Source organism: Sminthopsis crassicaudata, chromosome 3 (genome assembly GCF_048593235.1).
Source record: "Sminthopsis crassicaudata isolate SCR6 chromosome 3, ASM4859323v1, whole genome shotgun sequence".
NCBI classification, from domain to species: Eukaryota; Metazoa; Chordata; class Mammalia; order Dasyuromorphia; family Dasyuridae; genus Sminthopsis; species Sminthopsis crassicaudata.
The window spans coordinates 367,777,392-367,797,215 of NC_133619.1; positions in this window are offsets into that span (position 1 = coordinate 367,777,392).

Here is a 19,824-nt window from a genome sequence, read left to right on the forward strand (position 1 = left end):
GTAAGTATGTATGAAATTGTCTTAAGAAGCAAGTTCAAGACTGTTCCCTAAGCTCTTTAAAACTGCTACCCTCTTTGTGGGCAGCTCCCGAATAGGCTGGAAGAAGTTTCTTTGTCACATTTCTACTGCCTCATTAATAGAACTCTGTTATTAATTGGTGCAAAGTCTCATAAATTAATTTTCCTTATTGGGTGATGTTATTGATTCTAGTTTATAAGGTCATGTGACATTTAATGGGACTTTATTCACCAAGGGCACGTGTTTCACTTCAGCTCTGTAATATTTTTATTTAGAAATTGTTCATTAAGTATTTAATTTATGCAAAGCAGTAACACACAATGAAGGGGATACAAAAATAAATGCAATGCCATTGCTTGCCTTCAAGTAACTAAAGTAAAAATGATGGACTAGATAACACAAATTATTGCACTACAAGATTTCATATTTTTGTAGTGTGTTTAACAAAAAGTACACAAGAGAAATGCTATGAGAATTCAGAGGAAGAGCAATCAATTTCTTATAGGAAGGATTAGGAAAGGATTCACAGAAGGGTTAGATTTTAAGCTAGACCTCAGAGGATGCAAAAAGATTTATCAAACAAGCACAGGGGCATTTCAAAACATAGAAAATGGTATAAACAAATGCAGAGAAGGCAGAAAACACAGAACCTGTTCTTAGAACTCTCAAGTAGTCTGGATTGACTTGAGCATATAGCATGGCAAAAAGTGTATTGAATAAGGTTGGGAAAATAGATTGTTATTGGATTATGGATATAATTCAATATCTGTTTTTAAGTACTTCAGATTTTATTGAGGAGGCAGCAGGGATCCACTGAAAACTTTGAGAAGAGTGTAATGATAGATATGATCTGGTAGAGAAGCATAGAATGGAGTCAAATTGGAAGTTGGAAGGCATGTAGGAAGACCTGTTAGAAAATTGTTTCAATAATTCAAGAAAGAGATTTTAAAAAGGTTTGGGCTAAGGTTGTGGCAATGGGAACCAAAAGAAGGGGATGGATGTGGGAAGACACCAGTGACAGTGTCTATAGGACTTGGATTGCTAGCAGATTTCAGGAGACAAAGGGATCATTATGAATTTGGAGCAGTTATAAATCAGGTAAAGTTACATGAAGATGAAATAAAATTGGGATTGGACTTTGAAAGAAGAATAAAACAGATGGTATGTGAATGACAGGAAGAATGAACACAAGGTTTTCACATTAGGTTTCAAGACTCAGTCCATGATAGAACAAAAGTTCTACTAAAAATAGCAAAGGAGGGAGAATGAGCAGGTGTTTTAGAAAAAGGAGATTAATTTGTCTTGATATCATTATAGCCTTTGTTAACTTTGAAAGCATTTGAAATCCACCAGGACTTCTTAGTATTGAAACTATCTTGTTTCCTGTAGTATATGGATGCAAATGAAATTAAAACTCTGATTATTTCATTGCAAAATGGACAAATCTTATGGGGTAGATCTTGAAGGCTGTTTCTTTTGAATCAATTAATCAATAAAGGTGTATCGACTACCTATAATAAACACAACACTGTATTAGGCACCAAGGGGGATATAAAGGATTATAAAACATGGTCTCTGTTTTCTAAGAGTCTATAGTGGAAGAGATAAGACACGTGTAATGAAGAATGGCCATTCTTTCTTTGAGTCACAGATACCTACATCAAGAGTAACTTAGAAGTTTGGATTTTACTCATTACCTTTCTCTTTTGGAGATCTTTAAAAACCAGTATAATTTTCATAACTTGACACAATCACCCTAGAGGAAGATGGGAGAGACAAAAATAACTGGAAAGAGTAACAATGTTTGGAGTACCAAAAGACCAAGTGTTATATACTGCCAAGAACAGGAGACACATTATCCAGGTGCTGAAATATGAGTTCATAGGAGAGATGATCAGGATGGTCTACCATAAAATGGCCATGAGTAGAAAATAGACATCAACACAAGAAAAAAGGGTTCCTTCAAGTACCTGACCAGATTTATTCTGTGGAGAGTAAAGCTGAAACAAAAAATCTGGGAAAAGGGTAAGATTGTCTCACCATAAAATTAATCTTATAAGATTTATAACAACAACAATTAGGATCTCAGGGTAGTTACTCTATTGATCATCTGCTGGAGATTTGGCACCATGTATTGTGGGAGAACTGCAAAGTAAAAATTAGTCAGGAACAGTGGGGAGTGATGATATAGAGCTGATCAAAAGCAGGGGTGAGACTGCTCTGAACCTTCGGCCTCAGATATGTGCTACCTCAGAGATTCTTGGTTATCCTTTTAATCTCTTTCTGGTTCCATTTCCTTAACTGTAAAATGGAGATAATAACAGTCTCTATCTCACAGAGTCATTCTGAGGATCAAAATATAGTATTTGTAAAACAACTACTTTTTTTTCTTCTATTTTCCCACAAGATACCAACTACCACTTTTCAACTTTCTTTTACATATTTCTTACTCCATTACAATATAAGCACTACAAGGGTATGAATTGTCTTCCTTTTTACTTGTATTTTCATTCTTGGCATTTAGCAAAATGCCTACCACATAGTAAATATTTAACAAATATTTATTGACTTGGCTGTTCTACTCTATAGTGACCAGTAAAATGTCATGGGCATATTGAGTTTGTGGATATATTTATTGTTAACAATGATGACATAGATTCTTAAGAAAATGTTAGGATATTTCTATTCATCAGTAGATTTGAGGGAAATATAATGTCTTGAAAAGCCTATTGTATTGAAAGCCATGAGATACATACTTGAAACTTAAATCTGCTTCTATCTAGATATGTGATCTTGTATAAGTCATTATGCCTCTGGTTATTACATTCTTCATCAGCAAAATTAAGAGATTGTGTTAGAATAGTTCTAAGATTTGTTGCTCCAATCCATCTCGATGAGAAGTTAACAGTTGTTGAGAACAGACAACAATGGTAGTGAGAAGATCTGAAATAGAGTTGTGGGTATCAAAATGACAACTGGAGGAGATGCTTCCCACGAAAATGCAACTTAATGCAGAATAGTGAAGTGGAGGTGATTTTGTTGATGTAATGTAGTTCAGGACCCACACAGACTTGTGGGTCTGCCTAACATGCCGGAGAACTTCCTTATAGGTCTTTGGCTCTTTATGAATTTCAATGGAGCTGAATATCACTTAAAAAGTTATTACTAACTTCTATTATGTGACCAATCTTTATATTTTCTTTTTTCATACAATTTTTATGAATACATCCTTTATACTTCTCTATAATTCTTAGTTTATGATGTGTTGTAAGTGGCTCACAGCTGTTAGGCTCTTCCTGCTTGAAAATACTATTCAGATTAAACATTTTTTTTAAGGCAAAAAGGCTATATGAATGGAGTGGACAATCATATTGCTCTTGAAGTCAGAAGAACGAAGGGTAGGGTAAAGGTAGTGATTGCATTTCTGAGATGGAGAGAATATGAGAAAGCATTTTCAACACAAAGATTTATTATATTTGCAAATATGCTTTGCACTGTTAAACCTGTATTTTTTTAAATTGATTTTCATAGTGTATGTAATGATCAGCTTCTGCATATGTCTACATATTTTAGAAATGTCAGATGACAGAAGAAAATCTTCAACAAAGCTCATAGGATGCTGTCATATATCTCTCCTTCACTTTCTTTAGAATCTAGACCATATATTATCTTTAATAATAACAATAACTCACTTCATCATCACAATGATCCTGAGGAAACTAAATCTGAAAGCCATTAAATGGTTTTTCGAGTGTCACAGAGATACTAATTCTGAAGACTGACTATGAACTTTGGTCTGTCGCCCTGACCCAAGTTCCAGTGCTCTCTCTCCATTGTGCCACATGGCTGCAATATTGACATATAATAAGAATATTCCTTCCCCTTTCCCTGCAGTAATATGTTATGTGTTGCATGCTAATCTTTTATATGTGAAAGATTTGTTTCCTCAAGCATTTCCTTTTTGGAAGGAAGGACTATACTCACCTTCACTTCCCCTAAATAAAGGGCAAGACCATTCTCTTAGTATCTCAAGTTCACAACACAAGAGTTATCCGAAGGAAAGTAGAGTTTGAATCCTGGCTATCTCACTTTTTACCCTGCTCTTCATACTTCCCTAAAGATGCAATTTTTATACATCCTCTTCACTAAGTCTGAGTTAGATACAATGGATAACTGATGTGACTAGAAACTCTTACTATTTCTGCTTAATTCAGGGACAGCACTGTTCTTAGGGTATGTACTTTTAGACCATTCTATAATAAGGTGATCTCATTATAATGAGGCACTTTGAGTATCTTAGAATCTAAAATCCAACAAAATTAGATAAAATATGGACCTTTTTCCCTGTGCTTTCCTCTGTACTGAAACTTCATGTCTTCAGATGAACTTGGCTATTTAAAAATCTGAACATTTGGGCAGGTAGCAGGGGGGAGTAGTGGGGAGACTTGGTTTCTATTTTAACATAATTGCCTTTGACAGACCCACTATACCCAATGGGATGAAATTATAACCTTTTAATTTAATTGTTGTGATTATCTACTTAGCATAATGTACTCGCCTGTCATATTGGGAAGATACTGCCTGCAGTGGTGATGCAGCTGGTATTTTGGTGTGAGGGATGTGATTTAAGGTTTAAGATTTCAAATCTGTCAAGAAATATGCCCTGGGAACTGCTGCAATGAGGAACAATTGGCCAGAGAAGGAAAGTGATAGATAGAATGTGGGAACCAAAGGCCCTGCTCCCTTGGGTATCCAGGAAGGGAGGATTGGTTTTGGAAGTCACTTGCCTCTGGGGAAGACAGGAGGAGGTGACTTGGGGTGACATTAGGGCAAGAAAATCCAGAGGAAGATTTAGAGAAGGGCATCTCTTTATCAAGGAATTGATTGAGAGTCTAGGTCACAAAATGGCCAGAACAGGATAGAAGAAGTATACTCCTTTACTCTTTTTGTTTTAAAAGTGTGGAGTGATTTTGGTGCATGGGAGAATGGACACACACAAGGGCAGAGATGCAGAACACTGAACTCAGTAAGTAGATAATAATGGATCAGTGAGAAAAGAGACCTCTTGAGACATTTTCTCTTTCTTATAGCTTTTCATCGGAGATATTCATATCTTTTTTTAATTTTTAAATTCAGGTACATTAGTGGATATGAAGGACAGTCGGGACATACATTATTAATTTATTTTTTTATCATAGGAGACATAATAAGGTCCACATTATGATTTCAATTTCTATTAGTTAAGGACAAGGAGAACCAGGGCTAGGTAATATATATGGGCCCAAGACCTGAAAATCTTACCTCTAAATGCTCTCTTGATGCTTGCTGTGGGGACCAGAGCCTCCCTTTTACATCTCCACCCTTGAAAATGTAACCTTGGTCTAATTGGCTTCAATTTTATTCATGGCACAAAGATAATTAAAGTGTGTTCAACACTTTAGAGAGGTGACCAGAAGTTAAACCTTTAGTTAGGGCTCAATGATAAATTACTTCCGTGGGCATCTGGCCTTAGATAATGTCAGTAGATAATCTCTAGGGCTCCATAGCCTTGGTACCTTTTCTTGATTCCTTAAGTGAGTTGGAGAAAAAAAAATACTGTTCTCTTTTCCCAAAGTGAAAGACTTGAGACTGTCATCTTTTCTTCTCCCAAGGCAGAAGGATCATAGTCTCCTGACCTTCTTCTATCTCAAAAGTTTTGTTCATTCCAATTATGCTTTTGAATGTCATTCTGATAACCCTCGATCCTCTGGAAGTTTTTGGTCCTTCACACCTGTTGTAACTTTAATTCCATTGCTTCATGGTCTTTATTCTACAGTCTGCTATTTCAACCATGTGCTGTCTCCACTCCTGCATCCTATGTGTCCTTGTGCTTTCCTTGTTCTTAATCAACATTTAATTATTTGCCAATAGAAGGGTCATTCTTGCTGTCAGCCACTTTTTTTTTTTTTTTTTTTTTTTTTTTTTTTTGAGGTGGGGAGAGTACCTCTCTCAAGCAGAAGTCATGAGATGCTTAACATTTTTTTTTCTTTTGGACCAGAGCTGTGATTTCCATGGTTTAGAGAATTCCTTATGAGAAAACTTAATTAGCATTTGTTAAGCACATACTATGTACTAGGCACTGTGTAAGTGATAAGATCATCATAAACTAAAAAACAAAACACTTAAACAGTAAGTTAAGAGTTCCAGCTCTCAAGAAATCCAGTCTAACCGGGAAAACAATATATACAACTGTACAGGGCTGGTACAAGGTGGGCTCCCAAGGCCTTGGTCCTTCTTCCTGTCCTGCGCAGGGCACACTACCAGTCCATCTCGCCCTGCCCTGTACACAACTGTGTACAACTTCGTACAAACATGATCTATACAGCAAAAATGTGGGGAAAGGGAGAATTTCAGAGGGACTTTACTAAGATTGATTAAGGAGACCTTGGAGTTGTCTTCCTTCCTTCCTTCCTTCCTTCCTTCCTTCCTTCCTTCCTTCCTTCCTTCCTTCCTTCCTTCCTTCCTTCCTTCCTTCCTTCCTTCCTTCCTTCCTTCCTTCCCTCCCTTCCTCCCCCCCTTTCTTGGTGAAGGAATCAGAGTTAAGTGAGTTGCCTAAAATCAAACAGCTGGTATCAAGAGTCAGGTCATATTTGAACTCAGGAAGATTCCAAGGCCATTTCTCTCTATTGTGCTATATAGCTGCCCTTGCAAAATATTCTTGCAGAACGGGAGACTAACTGAAACTTGAAGGAAGGCAAGGAAGCTAGGAGACAGAGATGAGGAGGGAGAACATTCCTGGCATGGAAGAAAACCAGTGAAAATTCTTAGAGCAGGAGATATAGTTATGTTTGAAGAATAGCAAGGAGCCTAGTATCACAGAGCACATGCAGAAGAGAAGGATGTGAGAAGACTGGAAATGATGGAAAGTATCAGGTTAAGGAAATCAAAGAATTTTTATCCTGCAGGTAATAGGGAGCCATGAAGATAATTGGAGGTGGACCAAAAGTGACATGATCAGATCTGCATTTTAGGAAGATCAATTTAATAACTGAGTGGAGAAGGGACTGAAAAACAGGGATATTTAAGGAAGGTAAACTCATGTTTGAGGCTGGGTTTGAGTTGGTCTTTCTGACTCCACGTCCAGCACTCTATCCACCATGTCACCTAGCTGACCTCAATAATTACAGATAAGTCAGAACAAAGGGGGAACAGGAAAATAATGAGTTGATTTCTGGACATGCTGAATTCAAGATGTTGATGAGGCATCCAGTATGAGATGTCAAACAGGTGAAAATAGGAGACTAGAGTTTAGGGGAAAGTATCGGGTTAGACAAAGCAGGTCTAGAAACTATATGTTTGGAAAGGATAATTGAAACCAGGGAGCTGATAACATTACTAAGTGAAATAGAATACATTAAGAAGAAAAGAGGGCCCAGGAAAAAGTCCTCTGGGATATCCATCATAAGTGGCTGTGATCTTGATGAAAATAGTCAGATATAGGTGAGAGAAGAACGAAGAGAGAACAGTATATCACAAAAATCTTTCTTTAAGTAGCACTTTCAACTCAAATTCCTAGGAAGCTTGAAGGCCTTGAGAGGTTCTATATTTTGTTCAGGTTCACATTATATTATGTATCAGGGATATGATTTGTCTCCAAGGCCAGATTTCTGTTCATTTTGCCATCCTAGCAAACAATTGCAAATTCATGTACTCTTTCTCAATAAGGAGACTGTAAAGCAAATCATTTTGCCCTCCTTGATTGCCTACTTATTGCACCACCCACAAGGATTGTAATTGCTATTTTCTAACTGTCTCTGTCTCTCTCATTTTCTGGGTATGCTTATACCATTTTCAAAATGAAAGGTTTAGACTATATGAGTGCTAAGGTTCTGCTTAGGAAAAGCATTTTATGATCCTAGGTATCACAAAACACTTTAGCAAGCCAATTTTTACTCAAGTGTTAATCATGATAACATCTTAATGTGGTATTATTTACTATCCACTCAAATAGATGTATTTTTTCCATTTAAAATAATTTTGTTTTTTCAATTATTATTTCTTATCTTTACCTCCTATCTTTACATTCTTCCATCTAACAATTTAAAAAATTAAAATAAAAACAAAAAAAAAGACACTTTGAGAACTTTGAGCAATGTGATAATCCAAAGTGATTGAATGCCATAGAATATAATTGACAGTAAGTGAAGGTATTTTTGGGTGGAGCTAAGGGCTGGTGCTTTCTCCTATTATCTCTCAAATCACATCAAAGTTTTTGAAGTAAATTGTTTATATTGTTCATTTAATGATTCCAAGTTCTTTTTTTTTTTTTTTTTCTGATAGGGTCAAAAACCACAAAATGGAGCTATGATTCAAAGGGACTAATTAGGCATTGTAACAAAAGTGGAAGGAGTATTATTACCTATTACTCTGGCTCATTAAGGCATACTTTTAATTATGCTTTAATTTTCTGTTTTCTTAGGCATGTGTGGCCTTTTGATAAGTGTATTTTTTTTTAATTTGGAGTTTTTGTTTTTGAAAGAGTTACTTTTTTAATTCACAAAGAAGAAATTTAATTTCACTTAAGGTAAAACATGGTTCTGAATAAAACCATAACAAATTATAGATGTACTTGTTTACCTAACTCTGGGACTGAGAGCAACAAGCAAGTCATGCAACCTTTCTCTACTTCCTTTTCTTCATCTGTAAAATGAAAAGATTCTGATGGTTGCTGGGAAGATCAGAAAAAAAAAATGAATCAAAACTGTTTTGCAGATCTTTATATACATATATGAACATAAGAAGTAAATAACTAGTCAGTGTTTATTCTAAAACAATACTGGACTTGAAGGGATTATATCACAACTTCTCTTATCCCTGTCCTTCTGTACCATATATTCTCTAAACCTAAAGGTTACAGTGGCCAGGTAATACAGAGAGAGATTCATTGCTAGATGAAGAAAAAGAAAGTCATATTAAGGAAAAGTATAAACATAAAGAAAATCTTTAGAGGTTCAGAAAAGAACATCACTTTTATAGGGGGTTACTCCTTAGAAAAAGGGAGAAATATTAGATCAACTTGATTCCTACTTTGAATTTTGTATATCATCAATTGGAAAGGAAATGATTGACTCAGACAATTGAAGTCAGAAAAATAGTTGTTCCTTCCATATCATGATTTTCCACATCAAGGTTCCAAAGGTATTTAACAAAAGAAATTAAATGGGAATTTTGGAAAGTTTTGTGGAAGCCCCAGATGGCATATAAAGATAGTTGATGACCTAGAGCCTATGACCAAATACTTAACCCAAATTTTACCACAAAATATTGTAAAATCCATTTTTAAAAAATCCAAACTTCTTTTGTGATAAAATTTTACATCAATTAAGGGATAGCTATAATGCTTTTGCTTTTTTCCCTTTTTGTAAGAAAATACAAAAAACAAACAAACAAACAAAAAAACCTCAGAGAAGGTTTAGGCCCCATTTTAATAATGAAGTTTTTTTTTTTTTTTTTTTTTTTTTTTTCCTAGAGCCTGTTATGGTTTCTTAGACCACAGGCAAGTATTCTCACCCATGTAACCCAATAGGAGAATGCTTGGAATACAAGTTTCAGAATCTCATCTTCTAGTAAAAGAAGAAGGATTTCCTGGATACCTTTATAATAATCCCAAAATGAGAGTTTGAGGATCAGGTCATTTAGATAAAGAAGTTGGATAGTGTCAACCTCAGGATGATGTGTCTAATAAATTTAAGTTCATTTTCTTTCCAAAGAAAGTCCAAACTTTTGTGGGTAGTATCATAAGGTTTGATATTTTTTGAAGTAAATATTTTGAGGAAATATTGGTTATATTGTTCATTTAATGATTCCAAGTTCATTTTTTTCTGATAGGGCCAAAAAACATAATATGGTGATATGATTCAAAGGGACTAAGGTATTGTAACAAAAGTGGAAGAAGTATTATATCAATTGCTTGTGGATTTTTTTAAAAGCCCACTTATATGCTTTGATGTTATAGGGCAGAACTTGAAACAAGGTACTAAGTGGAATAGAGGAGACAATGGTTAAATATAGTTTAGCATTGATTTAATCCTACAACAAATAATGGTTTCCTAGTGATGTAATGATTGATTTATACTCAGTCTACAGCATATAAACCAGAAGCTCTCAGGGCCAGAAAAGACAAGTGCACTAGAAGCTCTTGGAGGCTGAGACAGATTCATTCCTTCGTCCACCTTTGTGGTGGCTGGAGGCTGAAGCACAAACCTTTGAATTCAGGGAGATTCAGAAGCCACAAAGGACAAGCGCACTAGAGAACACAAAGGACTGGTGGCAGGAGCTCAAGATCTCAGAACCAAGGAGAGAGTTAAGCCTCTAAGAAAGCTAAGTAGGCCCCAGGAAAGGAGAAAAGAGTTGGAAAGAGGTAATAAAGGATTTGGACTTTAATACTTGGCTGTACTCATTGTGATTACAGAACTGAAACGAAGGCTGCCTCCAGAGACCCCAAAGAAAACCTCAACAGCGAACATTACACTTTCAGAATTTTCTATGGTATGAAATAAAAGACTGTCTTTAGTTTAGCATGCCTTTTTGCCTTGAGAACATATATAAAAGCAGAGGACCCTCTTATTTGTAGGAATATAGGCATGAGCTATGTTTAAATTTCATTTTGAGATTTCCTAGAGGAAACTCTGGCAATTAGGTGATACAGTGGATAGAGTAGTGGGAACGGAGTCAGAGAGAACCATATTCCTGAATTCAAATATGCTTCAGATATTTACTGTGTCACTAGTCACTTAATCCTGTTTGCCTCAATTTCCTCATCTATAAAATGAGTTGGAGGAGAAAATGGCAAACCACTCCAATATCTTTGCCATGAATATCCCAATTGGGATCATAGAGACAAACACAATTGAAAAATACCAAACAAGAGGAAACTGTAAATGAAGAGGTAAAAATTAACAAAGGGGATTTGATTTGGAAGATGACATTACAGTTGTATTAGAGTATGAGCTATATTTCAGAAGCTGTAGATAAGTACAGTATTTCCTTTTTATTCCCCTCAATTTTAGCGTTATTTTAATTTTATTTTAGTATTATTTTTCTTTGTTTTTCTTTAATCTTTTCTTAAATTTATTTATTTAAAACTAAATACAAAATAAGAAAAAATAGAAAAAGACAGAGAAAGGAAAACAAAACAAGACAAAACATTGTCATGTGCCCAGCAGATCAGGAAGGAGTCAAAATATTTAACAGTAAATTTGCTTTTCAAGAAAGTATATATAATAATAGAAAACATTAGATTCATGATTTTCCATCTTTGTTTCCTTGTGGATTATTCTTTTGTCCTCTGCTGAATACTTTTTACTTATTCTTTCCCCCCCTTTCATCCCCTATTTACCCCAAGCCAACTACAGTTAAGCAAATATATATTTATATATACATATATGTACATGTATATATCTATACACATTTATTTAAACATTCGCATACCTACATGCATACCTACACACACACAAACATATGTACACACCTATGCATTTGCAATAGAGTCATACATTTAAAACAACATTAATATGGCTGACATATAATATAGATTTTCTTTTGTTTGAACAAAGGTTTGCCTTCATCTGATATCAATGTACTAATGCTATCCTTTTTTTCCCTAATAAATTATTGTTATTATGTATGTCTCTTATGTCTCTCTTGTTATTATTGATTCTTGTTATTATGTATGTCTCTTATTTCCTAGCCCTGTTAATTCTACTTTGGTTCTACTCATTACTTTGCCTTGCTACTTGCTATTACTTAACCTTCCTCAACCTGTGGATCCCTCCCATATCTTCTCCTCTGACCCTTTCCCTCTCTCTTTATCCTATTTTCATCAATCTACATTCCTTATCCCACTCACTTCTCTGTATCCCACCTTCTCCTATGCCACCCTTTATCTATTTCTTTATCCATTTTCCATTAATCTAAACACTTGTCTCGCTGCCAAAATGTATATATCCTTCTATGCCCTACCTTATCATATTCCTTCCCCCCCCTTTTTTTTTTTTTTGCTGAGGCAATTGGGGTTAAGTGACTTGCCCAGGGTCACACAGCTAGGAAGTGGTAGGTGTCTGAGGCCAGATTTGAACTCTGGTCCTCCTAACTTCAGGATTGGTACTCTATCCACTGCACCACCTAGCTGCCCTTCCCCCTTACTTCCTTTTAGATTTTGAAGGTTGCTATACCCATCATTGTACATATCTATATATTTATATGTATATCTATATACATATACACACATATATTAATCCATCCTTGATGTGAGTAGGTTTTCAAAACTACCAGCCTTCCTCCCTTATCTAAAGCTTCTGTATCAGTACCTTAATCAGATATTCTAATTGCTATTTTCCTGAAATGGTTTTGTTTTATAGATTCATTTGATACCATGCTCTGTCTCAATTTTTCTTTTGAACTTCTCAATTACTATTGTCAATTTGAGCCATATGGTTTACATTCCAATGTATAAAATATAAATGTTTGCCATTATTGAGTCCCTTGAAATTAGTCTTTGATACTAGCTCTTGTATATTAAATTTTCTATTGAGTTCAAGTTTGAGACAAAATCCTTAAAATCTGTGAGTTCATTAAATATCATTTTTCCCTCATTCAATATTCCCTCAAAATTTTGCTGGATATAATCTTTTTAGCTATAGACATATATAATATCCCAAGACTTGAAGTCTTGTATTATAGTTGCTAATAGATTGTATACAATTCTAATTATAAGTCCAACATATTTGAATTTTTTTTTGTGTGAAATTTTTTATTTGATCTGGCGGTTTTGAAATTTAGCAGTAATATCCTATGAGTTTTCCTTGTAGTATCTCCTTGAGATGGTGATCAGTGAATCTTTTGTATTTCTACTTTCCCTTCTTGTTCTATCAATTCAGGACAATTTACTTTGATTGAATTATCATATCAAAGTTCTTTTTTTTTATCATAGCTTTCAGGTAGTCCAATTATTCTCATGTTTTTCTCTTCCTGACCTATTCTCCAGATTTGTTGTTTTTCTTATAAAATGTTTCATATTCTTTTCTATTTTTCATTCTTTCTATTTTATTTTGTTATTTCTTGGTCTGTTACAACTCACTTTCTTCCTCTTGTCCAATTCTAATTTTCAAAGAATTAATATTTTTTTAAGACTGGTTCTCTTTTTCTGGCTTCATGATCTTATTTTTCTTGGATAACTCTTCTTATTTTATGTTTTTAGTAAAATATTTAGATATTGATCTCTCATTTAGTTTTTAAATTCTTGTTTTGAATTCTTCTATATATTTTTTTCTGGGCAAATAACCATTTAAGTTACTCTTTGGGATAGGAGAGGCTTTTTTTTTTTTTTTTATTTCAATGTCTTTATCTGAAGATGAACTTTATTCTTCCTTATTCTCATAATAATTTTCTACTCTTGGGTCCTTTATCATTTGCCATTCACTTTTTTTTTTTTTAAATGAAAACTTATTATAACTACCTCTAATCCTGGGGTAGGGGGGACTGGTGATGGTACCACTGATTTCATTTTAGTTCTCCTTTCTGGCCTGGAACCTCAAACCAAGAACTCTCCCCTTGTGTAAGCCTGTAGCCAGCTGCTACCCTGCCACCTGCTTCTGCACTTATTAGGTGTGTACTGGTTCCTTCTTACCCAGGGCCACATTTCAGCAGCACACCTAGGCTTGCCATTCTTTATCAAGAGAGGTTCCTTCAGTCTTGATGGATTCAGCCCTTGATTCCCCATCCTGTCAGGTGAGGTGAAAGATCCTCTGGTTCAAGTTAAGGCTACCTTTCAACCCTGCTAGCCTCTGGTTCCCTGCTTGTTTTTTTTTTTTTTTTTTTTGTTTTTGTTTTTGTTTTTGTTTTTTTTGTTTTTTGTTTTGTTTTGTTTTGTTTTGTTTTGTTTTGTTTTGGTTTGGTTTGGTTTGGGTTTTTTTGGTGGAGTTCATGTGGTCACCTTCATCCTGGGGTCTCTCTTTGGATCTTCCCTGCTTGTCTTGGAATGACCCCTATTCTTCCCCATTCTTAATGTTTCTTACTAGTTTATGGTCATTGTGAGGTGCAATTTTGTTTTGTTTGTGGGAGAAATCTGGAGAGCTTGGAATTTTCTGACTTATTCTGCCATCTTCCCAGAATCCTACAAGTGTGGTGTTTTCAATAGAAAGTCAGATCAAAGGTGTCCTTTCAGTTCTTTTAAGCAAGATATGTTTTAGAGGGTAATGGCAAATAGTTGGAAAATGGACAGAAAAGTAGAATGGACCAAATATGGAAAGCCTTAAAATCCAAACTGAAGAATTTGAACTTGATATAGAAGGTAATGAGGAACCACTTGAAGAACTGAGCAGGGGAGTAAGAGAAGAAAAGCTGAGTACTCAGACAGATACCATCACTCCCTTATGTTGGTTGGTGAGCTGATAGAGCTGCTGATAGATCTTTAGTAAAGAGCCTTCTTCTTTCTAGCCAAATTCTTTATCCTTTAATGATCCCTCACTCAGGATTGCTGTTGCCCACAGCAGAAAACCAGCAATCATAGGACAAAAACCTTTGGAAGGAGGAAAACTGACTTTCCAGGGAAGGGGCTCTGTTTCTGTAAGCTGCAAAAGCTCCGTGCCATTAGGTTAATTGGACACAGTGGAAAAGGGCTGGGGTAAGCAGTTTTGGTCTGATAGACATTCCATGTCTATCAGCCAGAACTGTCTTATAGAGCTGCCTTAGGCTATTCCTGGCTGAAAGTGAGTAGTATAAGCTTCTGAGTGATTCATGGGCATTTAAATCTGAACCATCAGTTGAGACTATTGGAATAGTAAATCACTATTGCTTCAAATATACCACAGGGGCATGGCAATATGTGGTTTATAAAAACCATCTTTCATTTCAGGAATTTCTACAGTTCTGTATAAAATGCATTTCTAGCTATATACAGATACAATTTAAATGCATCTGGTATGGATAGGCAGGGGCATAACATGTATCAGTTGTAACTTTTACGTCCCTTGTATTCAACACCCACAGGTCAGACTCTTAGAAAATACATACTATGTTCAATTTCAATCTCCATCCATTAAAGGAAAATGGATTCAACACAGGAACTGCATAAGCAAGGTCTGGAATGACCATATTCAGTGAGGCTACAAAGGGATTTAAATTTCTATTTCAGGTAGGGTTGGACTGAGGTCTTTTTTTATCCTGAGATTCTGTGTAAAGAATGAGAAAGGACTACTGAAAGTCATTCAGAAGGACCCATAGAAGCATAAAGAAAATATGGAAAACAATAGCATTTATACTAATTAGTTACAGCCCCTTGGAGCTCTGAGATAGGAGTGTATAGAAGATCCTTAGACAATACAGCTTCCTTAAGTGGCTGAGAGGGCCTTAGTCCTTGTTTTTATAATCTAGCCTAACCCTATCAATTTATAGATGAGGAAACTGAAGCCCAGAGAGGTAAAATAACTATTCAGGATCACATAAGTGGTAAATAGAAAGCTGTGATTCAAACTGAGATCCTTTTTATTACAAATCTGTGATTCAAACTGAGATCCTTTTTATTACAAATCTATCATTATACAAAACTCCCTTGTTTTTACAGACTTTTTGTTAGAAGTCTAGAATTTCAAACTGCTACTCCCTTAAGATAATAATAAAAAAAATAAGTTCTTGTTAGGAAATCTTATAATCCATTGATAATGGATAATCCCTTTTAGGAGAATTGGCTTCCAATAACAACTCAGAACAGGCCCTAGTAGAAATTACTTCAATCATTTTTGTGTGAAATATCAGATCAAACAAAACCACTTGTGGGGCTAAATCTGGAACTTCAATTTTGTTGCTAATGACTAAGAATGAGTCAGACCTATTTGGCAATTTATAGTTAAGAAAATATCAAGTTAGCCTTATAACCTTGTGCTACTCTTTGTGTGAATTTTCAGTAGGTCTCAACAGAGAAAGCTAGATAAAAAACTCTTAAGGGCATCCAGGTATCTTTTGATTAATGCTTAATGAATCAAGGCCCTTGGGGTCTATTCTCAGGAGTACACTTGCATTTTATGAGACCCTGTGAAGTCTTGGTAGGTTTGTTGTGAACAAAATTAAATTAGGTAAATTTTATCATTGGTACAGCCCCTACTCCATCTCTCTCCAATTTCCCTAATCTGAACCTCAGTACTTTGCCTGGCCACCAAGAAAATCCCACTGAATAACTCATTCAGTTCTATTTTCTCTAGTCAGCTTCTTAGGACCAAAATGTCACTTTTGTAATTATCAAAATGACCTTGGTCAGATGTCAGTCAGGAAAGGAATCTGAAAGAATAATCGAAAGCTATAAGATTCTGGATAAATGCTTTAACCTAACTGCTCTAGGCAATACCCCCAGATTATCAATTGGTCTAAGTAGAAGTGCTGGCCTCCATTGGAAGTCTAGGGAATTTTAGCATCCTATAACATTATAAACACAAGTATATTCCCTGTTGGTAACTGACAACAACAATTGATATATTAGTAAATTTATTGGTGGGGAAGCTATAGTCGGAGATAGCTATTCAAAAATCTTGTAGAATTGTTTGGGGTTCTGTAGAGTGTGCTCCTAATGTACCAACTAGTAAAATCAGGTCTTTCTAATTACAGATCCAATTCTCTATCTATTCCATAATCCTTTAACATTAAATGAAGCTGATTTAAATACTCAAAAAATAACTATGTAGGATATTTCATAATATATCATATATATGAAAGAAATATCATATAGATCTTAAGATTCATTGCTCTCCTAAAATTTGATACTGATGAGTAATTTTGAGGGGTAAGAGGAGGAGACACAGTAGAAGAAAGAGGCAATTATCTTCTGCAAAAAAAAAAAAAAAAGACATGCTATTTATTAATATATGGTCAATCTATAATTTCCCCAATTTGGAATCAGCCAAGAAAAGCCCATCTCTTCTCTAGATACAACTCTCAAGCTTCATGTTGCCTTTGTAGCTTTGGGTTTTCTTTAAGGTTCTCCATTATACTTATTATAAACTAATTTTGGGCTCATAGGAAAATTTTGGCAGTGAGAATGAGAATAGCTTATGGACCTAAAGGGTGATTTTTCTCAGACTCCACACCAACCAAAAAGAGAAGAACTTCAGATCCTTAAGAAGAAATTTGGATATTTCCCTATTCTAGTAGAAATAACTCTAGGGTCTGGGCCTTGGGCTAATACTCTCCTAAGAAGATGTTACCCCTTAATGCCATAGACTGCAATTTTCTTCTCAAATTTCCTTACCATGATGTTGGAGGGAAACACAAAATATCAAGATAATGGGCTTTGATTCAAAAACCTGACTTTGAATCCCAACCCTTCCATTTCCTGCTATTTGACCTGATGGACAATTTTCTCTCTCATTAAAATGAAAACTGGATTTGATCTCTCAAAACGCTTCTGTCTTTAATAGTTTATGATTACAATTGTACCCATAAGATCTTATTGTACTTATAGTTTGCCACATTTGACTAAACTCTAAATAGAATCAGAATTAGAGACAACTTCAACGATCAATTCTGACCCCATCACAACCAAGAATTCTCTCTACAACATGTATAGTCTTTGCTTGAAGACCTCTAGAGAAAGGAAGTCACTTTTTCGTTGAAGTGACCCATTCCATTATCAGAGTTAGAGATTATTAGAAAGTTGTTTTTGACATCTAGATTCCATAATCCTATATTCCATTTTCACACATTTGTTCTACTTCAATGATCTAGAACAAAGTAAGACAAGTATAATTCCTTTTCCACATGGCAACTTTTTACATATTTGAAAAAAATGTATCCCTTGTTTTCTCTTCTGCAGGACAAACATCTTCACTTGATTTACCCAACCCCCATCTGGCATTTTTTTTTTTTTTTTTTGTCTCTTCAACATCCAGTCTGTTCTTCTCAACCTATGGATCATTATTAAAAATCTAGTGTTACATGAAATGTTAGAACATTTTGTACATTACCAATATAAAAAAAAAAATCTAAAATGGTCAGATTAATTTTTAAAATTACAATTTAAATTTTTCCTTTCATAATTTTCTAAATTTTCCTTTATTCCAAAGATAAAAAAGAAAACAAGTAAGAGAGTTTCTCCCTTGAACATTAATTCAAAACTTCTTCTAATGCTCTAACCACAATGGACTAATGTATTTCTTGGAATGCCCTCTTTTACAGAGGGGATTTTGAATTCTTGAAGACCTTATCAGTAAAGCACAAGTCCTGTTAGGATAGGTTTTGGAATTCACCATAGTCCAGCCCAGCTAAGCTTGAAAAATCTTATTCCCAATATATTCATATATTATATATATTGTATATATGTATATATATTATGTATATTATATATACATAATTCAGCATGTATAATATATGTATACATGTGAATATGTTCTTTGTTTAGTTGTGCTCTACTCTTTGGGACCCCTTTTGGGATTTTTTTGGCAGAGATACTGGAGTGGTTTGTCATTTTCTTTTCTAACTCATTTTACTTGATGTTAGATGCTTAGCATAAGTAAATAAGACAAGATATTTGCCTTTAAAGAGCATAAAGTCTGGCAGAAGCATAAAATATAAATGGAAGTTTTTGTTTTTGAAATGCTAAATTTAAAAATGCATTTATCTTATTGTTATCAGTAATAGCATGCTTATCTGACACTTTATAATTTATACCACTCTTTAATCATGATAGTTCCATAAGGCAGTTAGTACATGTATTATTATCTCTATTTGGTAGGTGAAGGAAGGTTAAATGACTTCCTCAGAGTCACACAGCTAAGGGACAGAAATGAATCTTCAATTCCTCTTATCTGTTTGAAGTACTCTGTCCTTTCCCAAAGGTAAAGAAAATAATGAAAAGAAAGATTTGCATTGGTCAAAGATGGCTGATGCATTTGAGCTGGCTGACCTCTCTAAGTATAGAGTAGAAAAACCCAATTGAATAGTATATTCAAATTCATTTAAAGAATATTCAAGTAGGCAAGATTCAATCTTTATTTTAAAAAAGGTAGGGAATGAGGTTTCCTCGCTCGGTTCTTTTCTTTTACATTTTTTTTTTTTTTTAAAGAAGGAAAAGACTTAAAAAAAATAAGAAAATCTTCTGAAAGAGTGACATTTTGACCCAATGTTCTTTCAGAAAAAGGCTTAAAAGAGAAAGGCTGTTTGAAGAATTTGGCATAGGAAGAAATAAAAAAAAAAATCAGTCTTAAAAAGGGCAAGTACGTATTGTTTGCTATAGGGAGTTGAGTAAACATTGACTATTTTCTCTTCAACTTAGACACTTTAGAAGGTACTGCAGAAATACCTTGTAAAGTTTAGACTGTGAAAAGTGCCACCCATGCTATTTTCCAAATCAACTACTTAGAAATGTGCCACAATGTGATTTGGTATGATTTGTAAGCAAAGGTGATTGTGTGGGTAACACAAAACTGGAAGCCATAGCAAACATTTTAGATGATATTCAGAGCCCTCCCCCCCAAAAAAAAATACCCAGTCTAGAATTATGGATAGAATTCAATATCAGTTGTAGAACCCTATGTGAGATCAAAAAAGTAATTTAACAAGTAGAAAGATCATGAGAAGTATAACTAGATGATCATTAGCCTAAAAAGTCTGGTGTTTGGTGGTTCAACTGTAATCAACTATGATGCATGAGTAACCAATATACTTTTATTTTCACCAAAGGTGTGATCCATTTTCAAATATTCTATATCAACTGCTCCCCCTTTTAAATGTTACCTCATATTTCACTGAAAAAAATTGAGGACGGTCACAATGAGCTACCTT